At 40.9% G+C, this 23,684-nt stretch overlaps 1 protein-coding gene across 3 annotated transcripts in view; it reads left to right on the forward strand.

Moving 5' to 3' along the window:
* The window catches only part of CRADD (CASP2 and RIPK1 domain containing adaptor with death domain), a 367,800-nt gene that overhangs the window by 106,495 nt on the left and 237,621 nt on the right, over positions 1-23,684 (forward strand). The window lies entirely within an intron of this gene.

The raw sequence follows: 23,684 nt of genomic DNA on the forward strand, positions 1-23,684 counted from the left end.
AATAAAAATTGTGTCTACTCCAAAGGGTAGTGGCTTGAGTCACCCACTGGTATGTGTGACCTATGAGTCACTCACTGGTATGTGTCTTCCCGATCCCCTGACCTATGGGTTAGAAGTCAAAGATGCTCCACTGGGGCTTCCTTTGTAGCTTCTTTTCCCCTTCAGTATTCAACCACAGCTACTGCTGGCAGCTCCTGGCAGAACAGGAATGGGAGACCAAGGAGAGGATATGTGGAAGCTGAGTGATTTATTTATAGGGGACTTTTGGCAAATGAAAGAAAATAGATGTGAAGTCTTAGCAGTTCCAGCATGTTCATCAGAAATGCAAGCTCATGATAGTCATTTCAAAGGGAATTGTGGAAGAATGGTGTTACCCTACTTCACAGGCCATTAAATCATATATATGTTTGGTTGCCAGTGAGAATCTGAGTAGCAGAGCAGACAAGAATAAGGACGTATGGGATCGAGGCCTGTAGCTTGTGACCATGAACCGATTTGCAGCTTGTGACCATGAACAAGTCACGTGACCCTTTAGCCTTAAATTCACCATAAAGTCGTGTACTTGATCTCAGTGATTGTATCTTACTTCATCAGAATGGTATGATTCTAAATTCCTGTGGGATATACAGGTAAGACAGGACTGGTGGAGCATTAGGTTTGGTTTTTCCTTTAAAAGAAAGTGTTGGGGAGGCAGCGGGGAATAGCAAAGGTCACAGACTCAAAAGCATTAACTGCCGGGCCTATGAAGACATGAATGATGTAGGTTTGATATAATGGAGGTACAAATCCATGTTTTATGCAAAACCTCATATTTCTAAACTTTGGCAATTCATTCATGTTTATCAAATCACTGTTTTAGGCCCCCTTTGGCTGGCCAGTGGGCCCTCTGCTTTAGACTTCTGGAATAAACTCCACAGTTGAGAGATGAAGGACAGACCTGCATTCTAACAGACCTAAATTTGAACCTTAGCTCTGCCCTCTAAGGAATATGTAAATGTATACATCTGTATTTAACTTCTCAAAGCTTCAAGTTTCTTTATCTGTAGAAATGAGAATGATAATACCTCTTTTGTAGGATTTCCTGAAGACTGCGGGTAGCATAATACTTAATACATAGTAGGCACATCCTCAAAGGGAATTCCATTACCTTTTCTATGGAGGTAGATCCTGTATAATTTTTAAATTTTTGTCTTGATGGCCAGTTGCTCACAGTTTTTAAAAGTGTAGTACATGCCAGCGCTTTTTTATAGATTCTGAAATCCCTTCAATTTACATTTTAGTTGTTTTAAAATAAAGATTTCTTTAAGAGACAACATTCAGAGGGATAAGTTTTCTACTTGCCAGTAGAGGTAGAAGAGAGTAAAACCAAATAGATCTGTCAGTTACTGTCTTGAGGTAGAGCCCCTAAAGCAATAAAACCCACCTTTGACAATGAGGAAACACGAGACATCATTTTCTCCTTAGGACAAAAGTCTAGTGGGTAATGGCCCTTCTGTGACTAATGGTAATTCTGTACTTTATTCCCATAGGAAATCTAATTTTGAAAGCATTTGCTGCATGCCCTACTATGTACTAGGCACTATGCCAGGGGAATAATATAAAGATGACCAAAACATAATGGAATTGTTGCCTACAAGTATGTTTCGGCTGTTTAAGGATTTATATTGCAGTTTGTGCAAATTGTGTATGAGTCCACTTTGAGAGGTTATACATATCTTCCAATAATGTTGCTATTGCTCAAAATATCTTTGAAGTCTCTCTTTGGAATTTACTTTTAGAGCCCTTAGCACATTCTGCTGAAGATTTTTTTTTTTTTTTTTTTTTTTTACCCTAGTGGTATTTATTCTTAGAAGGTGGATTTGATGTCAGGGACTGGCCAAGAGTTGTTCATCACTAAGTCAGCCTCATGGGTGGTGGTTAAACTGGCTAGAGTAATTTTTCGTTAAAAACGAGCCAGGACTGTAAAGTAGTATGACAGGGTTTTTTTTTTTTTTGTGTATCACATCAACTGATTTTAGAGAAAAAGATAGTTCCAAAAAGGCATTCTGCACATTTTTTGCCCCAAACCAGTATCACTGGAATATATTTGTAGCTCCTTAACAGGCTAACTTTGAAATAAGTGGTGCTCACATGTGCATGTGTTGTAGTACGTCTGCTGAACCTTGTACTTAACCTCTTAGCAAACTCAGTTTCTTTGTTTTTTCCTTTGAAATGTTATTTTTTCAAGTTCAGGGATAGATTTTCTCCAAGAAAATGAAACAAGTAAGATCCACTCTCAAAGGACTTTAATGGAAAGAAATACATGCTTATACCAAGTTCTTTAAAACTATCCAAACTGGAAAGGATTGCCTCATAGCTGACTGTGATTATTCTGCCATGATTTAGGGACAGATAATTTCCTATCAGCATGTTTAACATGAGAATTAAAGAGTTCTGTAGTGTGGCCTATTGACCTCATTTGTTCATTCCACAAACATCTTTTGGAGTCCACTGTATGGCAGGCATTATCACTTACCATGGTGAGGATGGTGAGGCCATGAGCATGCTTCACCTAAGGAAGCCTGATCTTCAAGAATGCAAACTCACTCAACGAGAAACTTGAGAGTAATTAATAGTAGTATTGGTAATTATCCTGTCTTTTCCTTGTAGGATTATTTGGAGGTTGTGAAGTGGTAAGTCTCTTTATTGCATTTGAAATATGGCTCATCTCATGACCATTGGAATGTGTGTACGCTCTGGAGGAAACCCATCTCTGCCATGTCACCTGTATTAGTCTGTTCTTATGCTGCTATGAAGAAATACCCAACACTGGGTAATTTCTAAAGGAAAGAGGTTTAATTGACTCACAGTTTCTCAGGCTGGGGAGGCCTCGGGAATTATGGTGGAAGGCACCTCTTCACAAGGTGGCAGGAGAGAGAATGAGTGCCCAGCGAAGGGAGAAACCTCTTATAAAACCATCAGATCTCGTGAGAACTCACTCACTATAACGAGAACAGGATGGAGGAAACCATCCCCATGATTCAGTTATCTCCACCTTGTCCCTCTCATGACACGTGGGGATTATGGGAGCTACAATTCAAGATGAGATTTGGGTGGGGACACAGCCAACCCGTATCAACACCAGACCACAGTGTGTGTGGTCCCTGAGGCCCAGCGGTGGCTCTCAGAGCACCTCCTTAGCAAATGTACCACTGGACGCTTGTTAGAATGATGTTCTTGATTTTTTAAAATTTATTTTTGTCTCTTGAATATTCTTGATTCAGGAATGTTCTTGATTTTAAAGGGAGGGTGTGAGGTAGTTGTCTAGTTGTCTAGATATCCTCCACCTGAGAACGCTGTCTGGTGTCATAGAAACAGCAATGGCATTGGGATCAAAAGACAAACTTTCCAGCCCCAGCTCTGCCTCTCTTTAGCAGTCTCCTGACCTATACAAGGTTCAGTTTTCCCACCATTTAAGGGAAACCAATACCACTGTTTTATTCACAGCACTCTTGTGGGAATCACAGGAGACAGGGCACGGGAGAGCCTTTGGGGAACTGTGGATGTTAGTCCCTGTCGTCATCAGCCTTTCCATAGTGGAGCCTGGGCTACTCTGAAATAGAAGCACCTCTCCTTCCTTTGGACCCCTGGAGCACTGTGTTCTACAGTTCTTAGCTCTTCTTCTGTGTGCATTATTTGTATGTCTTATCCTAGGTGGTCAACCACTTCAAGGTGAGAGACTGGGGTGGTGGTTCCTTTTTTTTATTTTTTAATCTCCCCTGCCCCATCTTTCTCTTTCCCACTTCCTGTGTTGACTGACAAAATCTTCGTATTTCCCAGAGTACCAGAGTTTTTCTGTGAGAGGCTAGGTCAGTGTTTCTCCCCAAGCAGAGGCTAAGAAGTACCTGATGCAGTCATTTATTTTCAGAATGTGTATAGCTTGCCTCCAGCGGATTGCCTGGGAAGCTGGAGATGTGCTTCAGGGTAAAGGTGGTCCATCCACTTTTCCTGAACAGGCTGTGCATGCAGCCTTGACATAGCCAACTCTGCAGGAGCATGAAAGAACTGAAGATACAGTATTCGACTTCCAATATTTCCAATCACTTTAGAGACAGGATGACGATTGGTTTAGAAGAGCTAGGGGATGACTAAGGAGCACATGTAAAACAATAATGTTCAGTATAGACTTTAGTTTCTGATTTGAAACATTTTCTAAAAAATCATGTATCTTTAAAAAATTGGAAGCAGCTCAGTGTTTGCTGGAGATGAGGCATAGAGTGTGGTGGAAGGGAGGGATGACAAAGGGGCAGGCAGAGACTTTGAGGGATGAGGGGTGTGCACATCACCTTGCTGGTGGGGACTGTTTCATGGTTGGATACATGTGTGAAAGCATATCAAATTGCATGCTTTAAATATGTGCAGTTTCCTGTGTATTAAGTATACCTCAATGAAGTAGTTAAAAATGGTATACCTTTATTATTCTGAAAGAAGGGAAAATTTGGAAAGGAGATGTTTTTCTGTAGAAGATAGCTTCTAGAAAGGAAAATCAAACACAGTCTAAGTTATTCTCTGTTTTGTTCTCCTCCCTCCACAGATGTCTTGTTGTTTTGGGTCCTCTTATCTAAAATTTCACAATATGTGAAAGTAGCCTGAACTCTAAAGGTAGTAGTTGTGGTTTTGGGAAACTGTGTGTTCGTACTGCCTCTGTAAATGGAACACAAGCCTCTCCTACCCTCTGGGGAGCTTGTCACTTAGTACAGTTTTTTAGGAACTCCTAAGAAGTTTAAGTTCTGGCCACAGGTCCCAGAGTTAAGGATGTTGTCAACTCTGCTACTCATTTGAAAAATGTCTTGTGGAACCTATAGCCGCAGAAAGAGCTTTGCTTCTCTGGGTGAAAACAACATGCATTATCATTTCTAATAACTTTAATGGATGCTGCTTCTTTCTTCTTTTTGGCCTCCAAGATACTCAGAGATAAACTTGAAACTCAACTATAGGTGGGGGGAGGGAGAAGGGATAGCTTTAGGAAATATACCTAATGCTAAATGACGAGTTAATGGGTGTAGCACACCAGCATGGCACATGTATACATATGTAACTAACCTGCACATTGTGCACATGTACCCTAAAACTTAAAGTATTATGATAATAAAAAAAAAAGAGAAACTCAACTATAACAAGCATGGTCTGCATACTTATGTGTATATTTTCACTGGTCTCAAATTTCTATTTATAGTTTTCTGGCTTACAGTCTATATTTGTGTAATATTTATATGGTTTTATATGGTTCTTGATGGAAATCCCCTAAAATCCTTTTCGTAGCGAGTCAGAGAATGAAATCTGTGGTTTAATCCACTGGCTTTTCTTTAGGCAAGAGACAGCTGTGCTAGAAGAATCAAGGATTATAATAAATTTGAAAAACCAGAACAGTTCTTCAGGTAAGCATGATCTGTACTCCTGACTTTAGGAATTGACTCTAGGTCCCAGATTTTAAATTTCTTATGAGCATAATCATCTACTTTAAAAAATCACTTAATTAACAGTGATTATTGAGTATCTGCATCTCCTCCAAGAAATAAAATGCCATATACATCACACACACACACACACACACACACACACACACTCTTGATAGTCCTACAGATGACTAATCACTCCCCACCCCCTGACTTCCTGCCTTTTCATTCATACATTGGGGTTGGGATCTCTGCTACCACAGGAGCTGTTGCAGAGAAAAAGATTTTTAAAATACTATATTATGTAAATTAGTACAACCATTATGGAAAACAGTATGGAATTTTGTCAAAAAACTAAAAATGGAACAATCGTATGATCAAGCAATCTCACTACTGAGTATATATCCAAAGAAATTGAAATTGGTATATCGAAGAGATAGCTGCACTGCCATGTTCATTGCAGCATCATTCATAATAGCCAAGAGAGAGAATCAACCTAAGTGTCCATTAATGGATGAAGGGATAAAGAAAATGTGGTGCATATACACACAATGGAATATTATTCAGCCTTGAAAAAAGGAAGGAAACCCTGTCATTTGAGACAACATGGGCAAACCTGGCAGATGTTATGTTAAGTTAAATAAGCCAATAACAGAAAGACAAATACTGTGTGATTTCACTTGCATGTGGAATCTAAAAGAGTTAAACTCATAGAAACAGAGAGTAGAATGGTGGTTACCAGGGCTGGGGGTTGGGGTGGAGGGCAGGCGGAGGTGAAGTTAGTCAAATGTACAAAATCTCAGACAGGAGAAATAAGTTTTGAGATCTATTGTACAGCATGGTAACTGTAGTAGTTAATAATAATGTTTACTTCGAAATTGCTGAGTAAATCCAAATGTTCACACCACAAAAATATAAGTACACGAGGTGATGGATATGTTAGTTAGCTTGAGTTAGTCATTCCATAGGTATAAGCATATAAAAATACCACATTTTATCCCCTAAATAGATACAATTATTACTTATCAGTAAGAAATAATAATATAACATAAATACTATATTGTTTCAAAATAGAGGGAAGAAAACATGCAAATAGTCCTAATGGATTTTTTTTTTTTTTTTTTTTTTTTTTTTAGTCTCCAGGGTGGCTTCCAGACAAGGCTGTATGGTGGCCCAGACTGGTTGAATTTTTTCACTTAACTTTTTGTTGATCTGCCTTAATTTCCAATAACTAGAGATTCTGATAAGAACTTTAAGAATAGGAATACTTCTGAGAATCTTAAGATGTTATTAGCCATATATAAGTAACCATACATTTTATAAAAGCATTTTTCTCTTCACAATAGCTGGAAGTGGAACATCCTAGAGAATAATTCATTTTTGAAAAATAGAATGTCTTAGGGGAGAACTGGCCTGCTAAGTATTACAGGGGAGGACTCAGGACAAAATCAAGTTATCAGATACCTGGGGCTTAGAAAGCAAGGAGTTAAAAGGTAGAAGAGGCTTACAGAAAGGAGGAAAGAAGATGCTGGAGACCCTCTTTCATCTATTATAGAACATTTTCTATGGCTGGCCCGTATTCAGAGAAGGATACCTATCTTGCTGCTTTCTGCACCAAATAGTTCCAACCTTAGTGAATAGTTTGGTTATATTACGGGTTAAATGGGTTTTCCTATAAAGCTAGCCACCATTTATGGTATTTAGATCTACCACTTAGGAAGATTTCAGTCACATTCATGATTTGCAGGTTGTCCTCTCTCAGAGCCCTGGTGTCATAAACTGTAATAGTTGTAGGAATTGTTGTAGTGGATATAGCAGTAATATTTTCTATGGAAAAATATAGAACTTAATATATGCCAGGTACTGTTTCAGTTATGGACACTCATTTAAATATATGAAGTAGATGCTATTATAATCCCCAATTACAGACGAGGAAACTGAGAGACAGAAAAGTTAGATAACCTCCCAAGGTCACGTAGCTACTAAGTAGCAAAGCCATGATTTGAACCTGCACTCTCTAGATCCCATTTAGGCTCTTAACTGCTATACTGTCTTAACTGGATTGAGGTTTTCCATAAAATTAAAGTTTCCCCTGAATCCACAGAAAATGTTAACAATATATAGAATTTTCTGGATTTAATTTTTTTCTGTCTCAAATCTTTGTATCTAGGATCACAGATAACTGAAGATTGAACAAGTTGCAAATTTCTTAATAGTCACATATGTATCATTATATACTGAGAGTTTAGCCAGACAACCCACCATAAATTGCTAATGAAGCTTAATAATTTATAGTGAAAAAACAAAAATAGAATTGCAAACCATAAGCAACTCAAGACATGCATGGGGGATTATGCATCCTTCCCCCGATTTACAGAAATTGCAACCATCAGCATATGCGTTCCACAACAGTGCCAGGCGTTGTGTGGCAATCAGACTTCTTAGCTAGAAACTCTAGAAATGTACTACTTTTAGTAATCCTAAATAAATTACTTAATAAGCTATATTACTTAAGCTATATTATGCACAAATATAAAACTAGAAAACAAAAGGTAAACTTGGACTTCCTCTATCCTTTATAACAATGGAAGGACCTGTGCTTTGCTGGATTGGTTTGCTGTTCAGGTGGAAACCCCTCGTGGTCCATTCAGTGGGCTGTGGGCCATAGTTTGAGAATCCTGCTTTAAAGGAAGAATACAGTTCATACATTTTATTAAAGACAGTCTGCTAAAGTGATGGAGCTGGAATTTTCTCAGTAAGAGCACTGCATAACAGGGTTTTCTGTTTTCCTTTTTCATAACAAATAGTACTTCTCACTTAAAAACAATTGTTCCTTGCGGCCGGGCGCGGTGGCTCACGCCTGTAATCCCAGCACTTTGGGAGGCCGAGGCGGGCGGATCACGAGGTCAGGAGATCGAGACCAAGGTGAAACCCCGTCTCTACTAAAAATACAAAATGTTAGCCGGGCGTAGTGGCGGGCGCCTGTAGTCCCGGCTACTCGGGAGGCTGAGGCAGGAGAATGGCGTGAACCCGGGAGGCGGAGCTTGCAGTGAGCCGAGATCGCGACACTGCAGTCCAGCCTGGGTGACAGAGCGAGACTCCGTCTCAAAAAAAAAAAAACAAAAAAAACAAAAAACAAAAAAAAACAATTGTTCCTTGCAATGATGTCTGGGATTTGCTTCAAAATAATCCTGTGGGTAAAGAGTTGGGAATGAGTTGGGGAATAGGTGGAAGAAGTGGGATGAGGGGCAGATAATTGTCAAAGCGAGTGACATGGGGCTTCATGATACTGTTTTCTCTACTTTTCTATATCTTTGAAAATAAAAAGTTAACAGCAACAACAAAAACCTTCCTTGACTACTATCCTACCTACTTCATTTCTCTGCTCTTGTTCACAGCAGAGCTTCTAAAAGGAACTCTCTGTATATCTCATTTGTACATCCTCATCCTCCATTATTTAAGCAACCCATTCACTTGGCTGTCCTCCCCACCAGCCAACTGAAATTACCTTTTTAAGGGTCCCCACCAATCACCATCTTGCCATATGGGGTGGTTAATTCTCTCTTATGTTACTTGACTTTCAGCAGCATTTGATGCAATAGGTCACTTTTTGTTTCTTGGAGCATTTTCTTTTATTGGCTCATGTGCACCCACACATTCTCATTTCTTCTGCATCTTGCTGGTTTCCAACAGCTGACCTCTAGCTGTTGGAAAGCCTCCAATGCTTCATCCTTGGGTTTCTCTGTACTCTTTCTGAGTAATCTCATTGGGTCCCATTGCTTTAAATACCTTCTGGTTGCTAACTTAACATCTGTAGCCCTGACTTCCAGACTTGAATCTGAGAGGCATCTCAAATTTAATGTATCCAAATCATAACTCTTAATCCCAGCCTTACTTTCTTCCTTTCTTCCTCACCTCTTGGTACCCCCATCTCAGTAAATAACACTGTTATATATCTGGCTGCTAGAGCCCCGAACCTTAGGCATCACCCTTGATTGCTCTTTTTCCCTCATATCCCACATCCAGCCTATCACTATGACCTATTGTCATATCTCCAAATTTACCTGAATTCATCTACTTTCCTCTCCTCTCCTGCTACCTTCCCAGTCTGAACCTCTGACATCTCTCACTGGACTTCCATATCACCTCCTAATCCATCTCTGCTTCTGTGTTTGCCCCTGGCGGTCCATGGAGAGACCAGCCAGAGTGGTCTCTTTAAACTGAAGTGCCACTCCCCCACTTAAACTCGCCCATTGGCATCCCATAGCACTTAGAAGGAAAGCCGAACTCCTTTGTGATGTACCTGCTGCCTATGTCTGCCCCACCCTGCCAGGACTCACTACTGCAGTCACACAGATCCCTTTTCTGTTCTTCAAATATACCAAGTGGGAGTCTTACCTCAAAGCCTTTGCAGTTCTCTTCTCTCTCCCTGCTATACAGATCACCATAAGGCTGGCTTCCTCTTACTACCTAGGTTTCATCTTAAGTCACCTCCCTAGAGAGGTTTGACCTGACTACCCTATGTAAAGTATTCATATAACCCCAGGCCACAGTCTATCTCATAGCCCATTTTATTTTAATTTATGTAAAGCATTTGTGTTTCTGTATTATTTTTTTGCCCCTACCTATAAAGTCCAGAAGAGCAGGTACCTTGTTTGTCTTGTTCAGTGCTGTATCCCTGGCACCTAGAACAATGTCTGGAACATATAGAAGGTTAATATTTATTGCATGAATAAACAAATGAATTACTTTGTTTGCGATTTAGGATCAAGGAACTTTTCCCCAAAGGCTAATCTGTGCAGTTTTACCCCACGCTTCTTCCCCATCCCTAAGTTCCTGCTCATCTGGACTGTGTGCTTGCAAACTGTGTAAAGACTTGTTCAACATTCTTAAATAGGTTAAAGAAGTACTGCACTTTGGGCTCTTTGTCATTTTCAAGTCACATTCTATCCTGGGCACCATCCAGAGGGGTCTTGTCCAGTTTCCTAGTTTCTCAGAAAGGAATATTTCATGGCTGCTCGCACGTCCTCTTCTCTTACAGTATTTGGACTTTACACCACTCATTGGCAGAGCCAAGGCCTACCCCATCTGAGCAAAGAGCAACAGAGATCTGTTGGCTCCATTCACTCCTTTGCTCTAAGACTCAGTTGTTTCTTCTTATCTTTTCCCAACTATTTTTAGTTGTCAAATTGCTCCTTTCTTTCTCTTTCCCATCTATTTTTCTTTTCCTGTGGAAAACAACCCATATATTTCTAGTTTAGTCAGATTAGCTGCTAGGAAGGCCCTTTCTCAAGCTTATTTATATAACGAAAAGCTATACCCAAATCCTAATTTAATGTGACAATTGAGCAGCCTCTTGTAAAATAGCTAGAACAAGGGCAAGGATATTAATTTGGCTCTTGGACTGAGACACACCAGGGATGTCCCAGGGATTTGAACAATTTCTAATCTTCTCAGAGGAGGGCATAAGGAAATTCCTAACCAAGGTGAAATCTTTTGTCACATCCTAGAGTAGATAAGTACTTCAAGAATCTTCTAGACTGGGGATAAGTTGGAATGGCTAAATATTATCTACTTATCTAATGCATGTAATAATAGCTATCTATGTCTATTTTATCAAGTGGCTGGGAGGATAAGTTTGGTTTTTTTTTCAAGGACTTTTGAGCTTTTTCTTCAGGTAATATATCTTAAGGGAACACTTTATATAAAGCTAAGCCATTGGGAAATTTTTTCTGCCATAGGCAACAGTTTTGTAATTAACATTCCTTTGCATGGTATAAATACAAATCTGTTCTTTTGTCAGGATCATTCTTTATGAACTATCATATAAAAGTCATCTGGGCTGGGCACGATGGCTCACACCTGTAATCCCAGCAATTTGGGAGGCCAAGGCAGGTGGATCACCTGAGGTCAGGAATTCAAGACCAGCTTGGGCAACATGGTGAAACCCTATCTCTACTAAAAATACAAAAATTAGCAGGGCATGGTGGTGGGCACTTGTAATCCCAGCTACTTGAGAGGCTGAGGCAGGAGAATCACTTGAACCCAGGAGGCAGAGGGTGCAGTGAGCCGAGATCATGCCACTGTACTCCAGCAGGGTGACGAGTGAAAAGGTGTCAAAAAAAAAAAAAGCCATCTGGATAATACATATTCTTTATTAGTATTAAGTATTTACTTTTAGATCAATGAAAACATTTCTATGGGGCTAGACTTTTCCTTGTCAAGATTATAATTTTTCTTATGAGTTTTTACCTGAAGCCCCTATTTTCTAAGACCCCATGGTTAATGAGTCTCTTTGACATTAATCATTTCAATTTTGCTGGTTCTGATGACCCTGTGCTATCTATTAGAGCTCTAACCCTTTGCAAACCTCTCTTCTGCCTTTGGAAGTGTCTCACGTGCTCATGTGCATCTTAGGCTGGAGATCACATGGCACATCCTGGTACCACCTCTGCTGCTTTCACTGGCCACTGTTGCATCTGTTTGGTGCAGCTGCTTCCTCCACTGGGACCAACCCCTCCTCTTCCTTACAAATATTCGGAGGTGGGGAAAATGGAAATGCTATCATTAGAACATCTGGCATCAGAATTTGCTTTATGAAGAAAATAATCTTGGGGGAAAACACTTTGATGAGTGCTTGAGGAAGAAAAGGAAACCCCAAAGGCCTGGGTATTGGGAGAGCTGCTTTGTGTGAGCCAAGGGCAAGCATTTACTGGTTGCTTTGAGAGTGAGGGGAACACATGAGAGAAAGAAAGAGAGGGGAGGGTGGAAGAATGGCAGGTATGAACTAAATGGCATAAAATTGTGGGGAGGGTCTTGATGCACCTGTTCCTCATGGTCTCCAGACTTTTCTGTGAAGTACAGCATGTAGTGTGGAGTGGATTTCAGGGGGTGAACTTGGAGATGTGTTCATTCACATCACAGTCAGTGCAGGTCAATGTAGAGACAACAGTCATGGGAAAGGGAGCCCAGGAATGAAGGAGGCCCTGAGAACATCATCCCTCACCAAAATGTTAAGAAGGGTTTTGGGTTTCCAGAAGCTATAGAGTTGGTGGCAGTTTGAGCCAATTTTTTCCTACATCTTGAAGGGCAATAAGAATCCCACATAATGTCTGGGCCACATCTTGGTGGTACCTGGTATAACTTTGCCAAAAGAATTTTAAAACCACTGCGATAGGTAACTCAACTGCTGGTACTGTATTTTATGTGTGCTTGGTATGTTTATATGTCTTTAATTCTATTACAATTTTTTTATTGCACAAAGAACATTATAACAATGCGTAACTATATATCAATAGCAATATTAAAAATAAAGGCAAAAGGACACATTCAGCCAAATGTGCCTTCAGTGTCTGGCAGGCAAGTATGGCGTAGAAAGGGCAGTAAGAGGCAGTTCCTGCCTTTAGGGGACTTCCAGGATCGAGCCTGCAGTCCCAGCACCCTATTGAACCAGCTGTTTCTGTTTTTCCATTTTAGTTGTGTCACTCAGGCTTTGGGTGATTTATTAAGAGAACCAGTAAGGTTTTGCTCAAGATTGGAAACAATCTCTTTCCACATCATTTAAGCCTCAGTTGAAGCTTCATTTTCCTCCTTCAGCTTCACCTGAGACTCCTTCTGGCAAAATCCCGCTGCTCCTCCTTGATCCTGTAGCTTTCTCTGTTTTAACCCTTGGAACATGATTTATAATTCATGGGATGACTTTTTCTTTGTTTCCCAGGAAATGATACCTTTCTTGAAGACAGGAAACTGTGTTTGTCTGCATTTTCTGAATCCCCACAAATATTTGCTGGATGAATGTTCTTGGGGACACTGCCCTAGATATAGTAGAAGCAGAAGTATTTCTCGGTTTTTGTGGTTTTTTTTCTGGAATGAAGGGTAAGGTGAAGGGTTATAGTAAATAAGACTGATTGAGTCATAATTGCACCTTTGTCAGTCACTCTTGTAAGAATTTTACATATGTTACACTTCACTCAGTCCTTATAACAACCCTATGAGATAGCAATTATCAGCTCCTCCCTCCCCTCCATTTTAATCATGACCTCTCAGAAACACAGAGAGGTCAAGTGACTTACTCAAAGTCACAGCTAGTAGGTGGCAGTTAGATCTGAACTCAAATAGGCTCCAGAGACTGGGCTCTTGACCATTATTCTTCCTCTCCAAGGTTGGAAGAGACTGAGAGACCTCAGCTCCTGAACACCTGGAACTGCCAAGCCACAGCTGTTACTATTACTGTACTGTTACTAAAGAGCCAAACCAAACCACATGGCTGGCTCCTTTGGCAAGAACTTCCCCTCCAGATGTGCCTCTACTTAGCACTCTGATAGTGAGCACAGGTGAGTCCGAGGAAAGCAGGCCAAGAAGTGCTGATGAGTTTCTCTCTGAGGCCCAGGGATACCCAGCCATGCCAACAACCAGCCCTCCCATGCCAGTCCACGCCCTGTAGCCTGGCTCTCTTACTGCTTTAGGAGCCCTGGGCTCTCTTACACCTGTGTGGAAGAGGGAGGGACTCCCAGGAACAGAATTAGGAGTGGGGGAAGGGAGGAGAAGAAGGAAGGGAAGAGGGGGAGGGGAGAAAGGACACGCATTTCTACCAGGGTAACTTTGGTTTCCTTATATTAATATAAGGGACTTGAACTGTGTTATTCTTTCTCAAATTGGGATTTAAGGGCCCAAGGAATCCAAAAATTCTATGAGAACTAGGTATTTTTATGTAAATGATTAACTAAAACAATGAATGTAACCTTATTCTGGATCATCTTCCAATGGAGTCCTGCCTCTTGATTTTACTTTCTGAGGTTATGTTTGTGACTGTGATGCATGCAAATGTCAGTCACCTACAGTGGCCACATTCAGACAATTTGAAATGCATTTTATATTGTAACCCAGCACACACATACATGTAAATAGAAATGCACCAGGAGTTTCCTAAAGTATTCCTCACCCTTTCTGCATAGGGAGTACCCTCTTGTCCCCTCTCGTCTATTCCCAGGTAGTCATGACCCACTATCAGATTACAACCTTCAATAAAAAGATCATAGCATGTAACTGTAAGCATGATCAGTCTGCCATTTTCTTTTGCAGTGGAAATGTTCCATTGAAAGACATTTTATAGAATACATCTTTACCACCCTAAGTTGTTTAACAAACTGAATCTTTGACTTGAGATCATGAGAACAAAATAAAGATATGAAATAATGACTGTTTTATTCTGAATTGCTGAAAAAATACCCAGATAGTTTAAAGCTGTAAATCAGAACAGGGCGAATCAGAGTCTCATTGCTGTAGGGGTATAGACAGAAATAAGACTGATAGAGTAGTAATTGCAGCTGTACAATTATTTGCATCAAAGCAACCTATATCAAAGTAGCCGTGTTATTTACTTTGTAAGCAGATATAGTGCATGGATCTCATCTCTGAATATGCCAGCTTAAAATTCATTAGCAGAAAATGTGGTAAGTGTACCATGATGACTTACTTTTTCATTAACTTAACATTTGGGATACACTGTATTAGGGTTCTCCAGAGGAACAGACTTGATAGTAGATAGATGATATAATATTAATAGATAGATTGACACAGAGAGAGTAACAGATAGGTAGATAAATATAGATATGAAATTTATTGTAGGTATTGGCGCACATAATTTTGGAGGCTGAGAAGTTGTGTACAAGCTGCAGAATCAGGAAAGCTGGTGGTGTAATTCAGTATGTGTGTGTGTCGGGGTAGGGACTGGGGGTGTATAGGGTGGATATGGTATACGTCCCAGTCAGTGTTGGAATGTCCAAGAAGAGTGCTGTTGCCCAAATGCAGGAGAGGATGGATGTTCCAGCTCAAGAAGAGAGAAAATTCACCCTTCCTCACTTTTTGGTTCTATTTGGGCCCTCTACAGACTGGATGGTACCCACCTACATTGGCAAGTGATATGGTTTGATTCTGTGTCTCCATCCAAATCTCATCTCGAATTGTAATCCCCATGTGTTAGGGAGGGACCTGGTGGGAGATGACTGGATCATGGGGACGGTTCCCCCATGTTGTTCTTGTGATAATGAGTGAGTTCTCACAAGATCTGATGGTTTAAAAGTATGGCACTTACTCCTGCTCTCTCTCTCTCTCTCTCTCTCTCTCTCTGGCCACTATGGAAGATCTGCCCCTTGCTTCCCCTTTGCCTTCTGCCATGATTGTAAGTTTCCTGACATGCATACTGTGAGTCAATTAAACCTCTTTTCTTCATAACTTACCCAGTCTCAGGTAGTATCTTTATAACTGTGTGAGAATGGATTAATACAGTGAGGGTGATCTTTACTCAATCTGTTGATTCAAATGCTACTCTCTTATGAAAATACCCTTACAGACACATCCAAAAATAATGTTTTGCCAGCTATCTGGGCACCCCTTAAGCCCAGTCAAGTTGACACACAAAATTAACCATCACATACACTATTAAAGTGGCTGAATCATTTATTCTGGATTAGGGTGATTTTATCATTGTGGTGGTAGTTAATACACTTTTCTGTTTGCTATATTTCCTGTAAGCTAGTCGTTGAATCTAGAGGCTTGATTAGATTCAGGTTAAATATTTCAGGCAAGAATATCTTTTATTGGTGGTGCTGTAGACTTTCAACCATACCACATCAGGAGGTACATAAAGCCTGTCAGTCCCATGTGTAATGATCATAGATTGATTGGAGGTTTTGACATTTTCACCTTGATCTTTCCATTATAAAGTTCCTTATCAACCTTTCACAATGATTTAATGTTTATTGATAACTGCCAAATTCCAGTACTTCATGAGGTGGAAGCAAAATGGTGGTTTCCTAATTCCTACATTCTTCTGCATTTATTAGCTGGTATTGATCTCTGAAGAACTTTCCCTCCTTAACTATTTGATTGGCCTTAGATGTAGTTCTTAGGCCCTATTTTATTTTATTTTTATCTATTTTTTTGAGACGCAGTCTCACTGTGTTGCCCAGGCTGGAGTGCAGTGGTATGATCTCAGCTCACTGCAACCTCCACCTCCTGGGTTCAGGTGATTCTCCAGCCCCAGCCTCCTGAGTAGCTGGGATTACAAGCACCTGCCACCATGCCTGGCTAATTTTTGTATTTTTAGTAGAAATGGAGTTTCACTATGTTGGCCAGGCTGGTCTTGAACTCCTGACCTCAGGTGATCCGCCTGCCTCAGCCTCCCAAAGTGCTGGGATTACAGGCATGAGCCACAGTGCCTGGCCTTTAAAAAATGTTTATTTAAATAGTTTTGGGGGTACAGGTGGTTTTTGGTTACATGGATAAGTTCTTTAGTGGTGATTTCTGAGATTTTAGTGCACCCGTCACTTGAGCAGGGTACACTGTATCCAGTATGTTGTCTTTTATACCTCACCCCCTCCCATCCGGCCACAACAAGTCCCCAAAGTCCATTACATCATTCTTATGAATCCTCATAGCTTAGCTCCCACTTATAAGTGAGAACATACAATATTTGTTTTCCATTCTTGAGTTACTTCACTTAGAATAATGGCCTCCAGCTCCATCCAAGTTGCCACAAAAGACATTATTTCATTCCTTTTTATGGCTGAGTGGTATTCCATGGCATATGTACACCATGTTTTCTTTATCCATTCGTTGGTTGATGGGCACTTAGGCTGGTTCCATATCTTTGCACTTGTGAATTGTGCTGCTGTAAACATGCATGTGCATGTGTCTTTTTCACATGACTTCTTTTCCTCTGGGTAGGAACCCAGTAGTGGGATTGCTGGATTGAATGGTACTTCTACTTTTAGTTCTTCAAGGAATCTCTATACGTTTTCCATAGTGGTTTTACTAATTTACGTTCCCACCAGCAGGGTAAAAGTGTTTCCTTTTAACCACATCCATGCCCACATCTATTGTTTTTTGACTTTATAATTATGTCTTAGGCTGTATTTTAAATCAGGGCTCTCTGAGCTTGATCTCGTGTCAGCCATCATCATATCAGTGTGAAAACAGACTAGAACCAGGTATCAGTGATGGAGCAGCCAGGAGAATTTCTGGGCCAGGCCACAAGCTGCATATCCCAATGGCCAACTGGTCATGGCTACTTCCTTTTTCTCATCTAGTGCAAGCTCAAGAGGTGTGGGATGGGACAATATTCCACTGTTCTGCAGGTAAATGTATCTTTGTGGGGCCTCTGAATGTCATCTTCGGTCTGCTAGTCTCCTGACAAGGGGGGAAAACACTATCCAGACCTTTTCTCTGGGAGGCCATTTGTTTTCCTGTAATCTGTAGAAGAAACCAAGGTACTTTTGTGGGTGCAGCATCTCAGTTACTGGGGGAGCTTCTCAGTGTGAGCTCTGAATGCTTCAGGACATCTTCCAATAGCCAGCCTTTCCTCTGTGTAAAAGGTTTCTCTGGAGTAATGGAGATAGCATGTGTGCAAGTAGGCAGGCGCTCCCCTTAGTGTCAGCTTGAGAGCAAGGAAGGGAGAGGAGAGCTATGCCTCTGAAACAATACCATTTTGCCCCCAATGCCAGTTTTATTTCAGAGATAAAATGCCATGCTTCAGAGCCATCAATGGTAATTGTTTGAGATTGATGACCTTTGGAAGTTGACAGAATACTAACTTCTGGGAGAAGACTAGAGTAGATCAGGATGATTTCTTGGTGTACTCTCAGCTGTTTCCCACCATGTGTTTCCTCTTCTTTCTGATACACAGCCAAAATACATTTCCCAGTCTGCCTTGCAGTTAAGGGAAACTGAGGTCTAGTCAATGGAATATGAATAGAGAAATGTGTACCACTTCCAGGCCTGGCCCATGAAAACCTCCCATATGCTCTCTCTCTTTCATCTTCCTTTTCCCTTCAGGCTGGCTGGAGGGGAGGCAGCTCCTGGGAGAGATTTGGAAGTTGGCAGAGCCTCTATTAAGCTGGGTTCCTGAATGATGGCAAGAAAGAGGCCCACTCCTCTATCATATTCACCTGCCAAGTATTGTTTGTGAGCAAGAAAAAAAATGTCTACTGTAGTTGAGGCCATCTTAAATACAGTTTCTCTTTTAAAGCCATTCCACGTCCACCATTTGGCATTAAGCGTCTTTAAAAAAAACTGTGAGTGCCCTGCCTTGCCAGTAAGCTGTTAGCAAGTCTTAACTCGGGAGATCTGTCTCTCCTGGCGTTCTGAGAAGCAGAAGTCTCAAATTACTTCCAGCTGAAATGGAAAAGAAACAAAACAAAACAGAAACTCATCTGTGGTAGGCAGACTAATGTCCCTCCTACCGAGATGTTCATCCCTGAGTCCTTAGAACCTGCAAATATGTTACCTCCATGGCAAAGGGGACTTTGCAGGTGTGATTAAGGGTACTGATCTTGAGATTGGGAGATTATTCTGGATTATCTAGATGGGCCCAACCTAATCACAAGAAAAAACTGGAAAAGGGAGGAAAAGAGTGGATCAGACGGATGCGATGTGATGATTTGACCCACTGTTGCTATCTTTGAAGACGGTGGCAAGGCCTTGGAGCTAAGGAATACAGTCTCTAGAAGCTGGAATAAACAAGGCAATGCAATCCCCTTAGAGCCACCAAAAGGAAGCACAGGTCTCAGAACTGTTAAGATAATAAATTTGTACTGTTTGAAGTCATTAACATTTGTGGCCATTTGTCATGGCAGTAGTAGAAAACTAATACACCATCCCATACAAAACACTTAAATGAAAAAAAAAATACATATATCTGTAGAGTAGACACATTTGTAAGTTCTTAATGCCTATCATCCTTATCTGGAAACTTGGGTGTTTAATGCATTTTGGCAAGAGTGATGCCAGTGAGGATGTTCCTTGGTAGCTTAAATATATCCAGGCTATTGCAATGATGCCTGACATTGAAGGGAAAATGCACACATTTAGTCAGTCACATGTATGATTTCAAATATCTGGATTTTGGAATTGTATAACCAGGTATATACCAGCTACATCTGAGGGGAAATTTTCAGTTTTCATCCAGATGCTCCAGTAAGTGCTGACATACCCAGACTGTGAGAGATTTGGATGAAACTAAAGAAGTCCCCAAGTCTCAGGAGAACAATGAAATGTAGCGCGGGGTATCTGCCGGAGTCATGGTGTACTCATCAGAATGAGCTGCTGAACACTGTGGTCAGGCCCTTGGCTAGTGACACCATTAAGATTTTGTTTCCTTCTAAATCACCACCCCTCCTCTACTGTTGAAATGTGGCTGTTTCATCTCTCCATTAGAGTCCTTCCAATTTACACCAAGCAAAACGGTTGGAAAATAAAACTTCATGGCCAGGCAGTGGGTAGGAGTGAGAGGGAGGAGGAAAGGATGTAAACACATAATTCAGAATCAAACATTGAATGAAAGACTCCTCGATTCAGACCTCATCTCACTTTGCCCATGGACTCAGTGTCTGACCTTGCCTTACCCTCCCTGATCCTTAACTTCCCAGAACTCTGACAGATGATTAATAATACCTGCTATACAAAGGGGGTGAGAACTAATAAATGGTAGTTAAGGATGATGAGTAAGCCGAGTATAATAGCTACTGCTTTCAAGATTTCTCAGAATCCATTAGAGTTTCTATTGTTTTAATGACTGTGATGAGTTCAGTAAGTCATTTCTGAGTTAGGCACCACTTATCTTTGTGTACTGAATATTCTTAAAGCCACAGTTACTTCCTTGCTGGGGTTATAAAGCAATTCTGAAGACCAAATCATGTTGCCTTTGTACATATCCATTGAGGTTTCTCTCTATTACTCTACATGGAAATCCTGTAATACAGATTTCAGCCTTACACTGAGAAAATATATATTTCTGAGTCTTTTTTTCTTAATATATATGTGAGAAAACTCTAAAGTAAGAATAAATGGAAAATCATTAGAAGAAGTATAGAAATTACTTTGAAAGGGTATATACAGTCTAATTCATTTATTTTTATTTTAGAAATTTGAATGAGTTATTTCAATAAATGTATATAAAAGATTTTCCATTACGTTACACTCAGTTTTTCTTTTTGTTTATTTTTTTGAGCCAGTCCTCCGAGCCTGTTTCCTCAACTGCCCTTTTCTCCTACCCAGTACATCGAGCTGTTCAGTGAAAAAGAACAGTGTTTTGTGTGTATAAATAAATAAATAAAAATAAAAATAAACAGCTAACTAATGTAGGAAACCCTCCTTCTCCTTCCCCAACAAGTTGCCTGAAGAAATATGTATTAGCAAGACTGCTGGAAATCCACATTTGTTACATGAAATTAGGACATTAAAACTGTATCCCGCTGCTTATGCCCAGACCTTGTACCCCATGCAGCAGCCTGCTTGTTGGCCATGGAACAATGTGTAGCAAATGCCTTGGTGATGACATATCTGTCAGAGGGAAAGAAGGAGGGCATTGATTATCATAATGCGGCATAGAGCTCATTTCCTTCTGAAATTACCCAGAGATGCTTGGCTGGGCAAAGTACAGCAAGTCCCTGAAGGGGGCTGTAATTTCTCAGGCCTGTTGAAGGAAAGAAGAACAATATGTGTGTGAGTTGCTACGTCTTTAGACGTTGGCAGTGGCAGCAGGCTGGTAATGAGCAGATTAGGTATTTCAATATGTTTCTTTGCCTCGGGAAATTTAACAGGTACACCTGTTTTCTTTCAGTGGCTGAAAATGTCAGTAACCATGAGCCAGGTGTAGTTGGCCTTTTTGAAAAAACAAGAGAGGTGGCCGGGTGCAGTGGCTCATGCCTGTAATCCCAGCACTTTGGGAGGCCGAGGTGGGCAGATCATAAGATCAGGAGTTCGAGACCAGCCTGGCCAATATGGTGAAACCTGTCTGTACTAAAAATACAAAAAATTAGCTGGGCGTGGTGGCGCATGCCTGTAGTCCCAGCTACTCAGGAGGCTGAGGCAGGAGAATCACTTGAACCCGGGAGGCAGAGGTTGCAGTGAGCTGAGACTGTGCCACTGTACTCTGGCCTAGGCGACAGAGCAAGACTCCGTCTCAAAAAAAAAAAAAAAAAAAAAGAAAAAAAGGATGGACTGACACGTGGTCAGTCTTTGTTCTTCTGGTGGCTTGAACATTAACAAAGTGTTCTCTACCCACTTAAGCTTCTCATCTGCATCTGCACATCAGTGGTCTTCAAACTTTTTGTGTTATATACCATTGAAAGAATGTTTTAAAAACTGTGTACCATCTCACTTTTTAAATCTGACATCTAAATATTTCCATCATTTTAAAAATAAGGAGTAGAAGACATTACATGTTTCATAAGGTAAAGATTGATTGTGTGTGGAATAAATATTTTGTGACATGATTTGATAAACTAGGTTTTAATGACCTTATTGAATAACATGTTAAATTGGAAGGAAATCAGTAAAAAGCTTATATGTAGACTTTATCCAGCACATCTTGAAAGATCTGATGACTTCAGAAAACATTGTGGTTATTTAAAGATAATCCACATCCCTTATATGTACTACTTTGTCCTGAATTCAGAACTACTCAGGACTGGCCAACCCTACTCTTACAGACTTGCTTGCAGGACAGGGAGAGACAGAAAGTGCTAAGGCTTCCCCCAACCAGTATTTGGAATCATTTAGGGTAGCACACCATATTAAGATTTGAGATATGAGTGGTGTGACTTTCTTTTGTAGAGTGGGTGAAAGAATATTGTTGATGCCCAAAGGCTCTCAGGCAGTTTCAGAATTAGTACATATGGAAATTGAGGATGTAGAAACTCATTTTTGTGAAACTGTCCCTGCTCTAGTACCTTTGGGAAGTCCATCTGAAGACTGCTGGAATAGATCATGGACTCAATAAATACCTTTTCATAGGAGCACAGAGGGATGAACAAGGCAGACTGAAGGAGAGAATAGGAATGCTCCCCATGTCAGGTATGTGGAGGGTGCACCAAGGCTCATTCTGGTAGAGGTAGAGGAGCTTCTCCCGAAGTAGCAAACTCAGATCACTCATGGTCTCAGTCCCCTTAATTCTTTCAAGCTGCTGGATCAAGAACGAGGCAGCCAGCCCTCCAGCTGATGACCAGAGACATTTATTATCTACCATGTGCTAGGCACTGTCCTAGGTACCAGAGACATCCTGGTAATCAAGACAAGGTTCCATGTTTGTGAAGTTGGGGATCAGGGAGGTGGAGAGACAGAGAAAATAAACAAATCTATGAGAATCTATGAGAGGTAGAGATAAATGCTATGATGCAGATCACCCGAGTGATATGACTGGAATGGCACCTCCAGCTTGGCTGGTCAGAAGTGGCTTCTCAAAGGAAGTAGCAGCTAAGCTGAGACCTAAAGCCATCCAAATAAAAACCAATGAGTACATCCATCAGTCAGCAAGTATTTGTAGGGTGCCTGCTATGTGCCAGGCACTGTTTAGGTACTTGGTTTACATTGGAAAACAGGCCTGGGGATCTTACATTCTAACTGGGTGAGAAGGGGTCTGACAGGCAATAAGCATTATAAATAAGTAAATTACCTGGTATGTTAGAAGATGGTAAGTGTTATGCAAAAAAAAAATATATATATAGAGCAGGCTAAGGAACAGAGGTAGCATGGGGGTAGTGTGTGATTTTAATTAGGGTGGGTGGGGAGGGCCCCATTCAGTGGGTGTCCTGGGAGTGAAGACTTGAATGAGGTGGAGGAGTGAGCTGTGTAGAAGGAGCTGTGTGAAGGGAGAGCTCAGGCGTTTGCTCTAGCTCTCCCTCACACAGCCTGTTCTCATGCTGCTAATAAAGACATACCTGAGACTGGCTAATTTATAAAGGAGAGGTTTAATTGACTCACAGTTCCACATGGCTGGGGAGGCCTCACAATCGTGGCAGAAGGCGAATGAGGAACAAAGTCGTGTTTTAAATGCTGGCAGGCAAGGAGAGCCTGTGCAGGGGAACTCCCATTTATAAAACCATCAGATCTCGCGAGACTTATTCACTACCATGAGAACAGTATGGGGGAAACCGCCCCCATGATTCAGTGATCTCCACCGTGGGGATTATTACAATTCAAGGTGAGATTTGGGTAGGGACACAGCAACACCACATCAGTTCTCATTTTATTATCCCATGAGAACATCCAGCTCCCCTTTATTGCAGCACTGTGCCCACCCAGTTTCTCAAGGAAGCCAATGAGACTAGCAGACATTGTCAGGTCACAGTATTTTGGAGTGCTCTGCATTGCCTCTTATCAGTCCAGCTCTTTGTGGCTTCAGTTGATACATTTCAGTCCCCAATCACCTCTGAGTGAGCCAATGCCGTTGAGTAGCTGCATGCACTGAGT

The sequence above is a fragment of the Gorilla gorilla genome, chromosome 10 (assembly GCF_029281585.2).
Source record: "Gorilla gorilla gorilla isolate KB3781 chromosome 10, NHGRI_mGorGor1-v2.1_pri, whole genome shotgun sequence".
Taxonomy (NCBI): domain Eukaryota; kingdom Metazoa; phylum Chordata; class Mammalia; order Primates; family Hominidae; genus Gorilla; species Gorilla gorilla.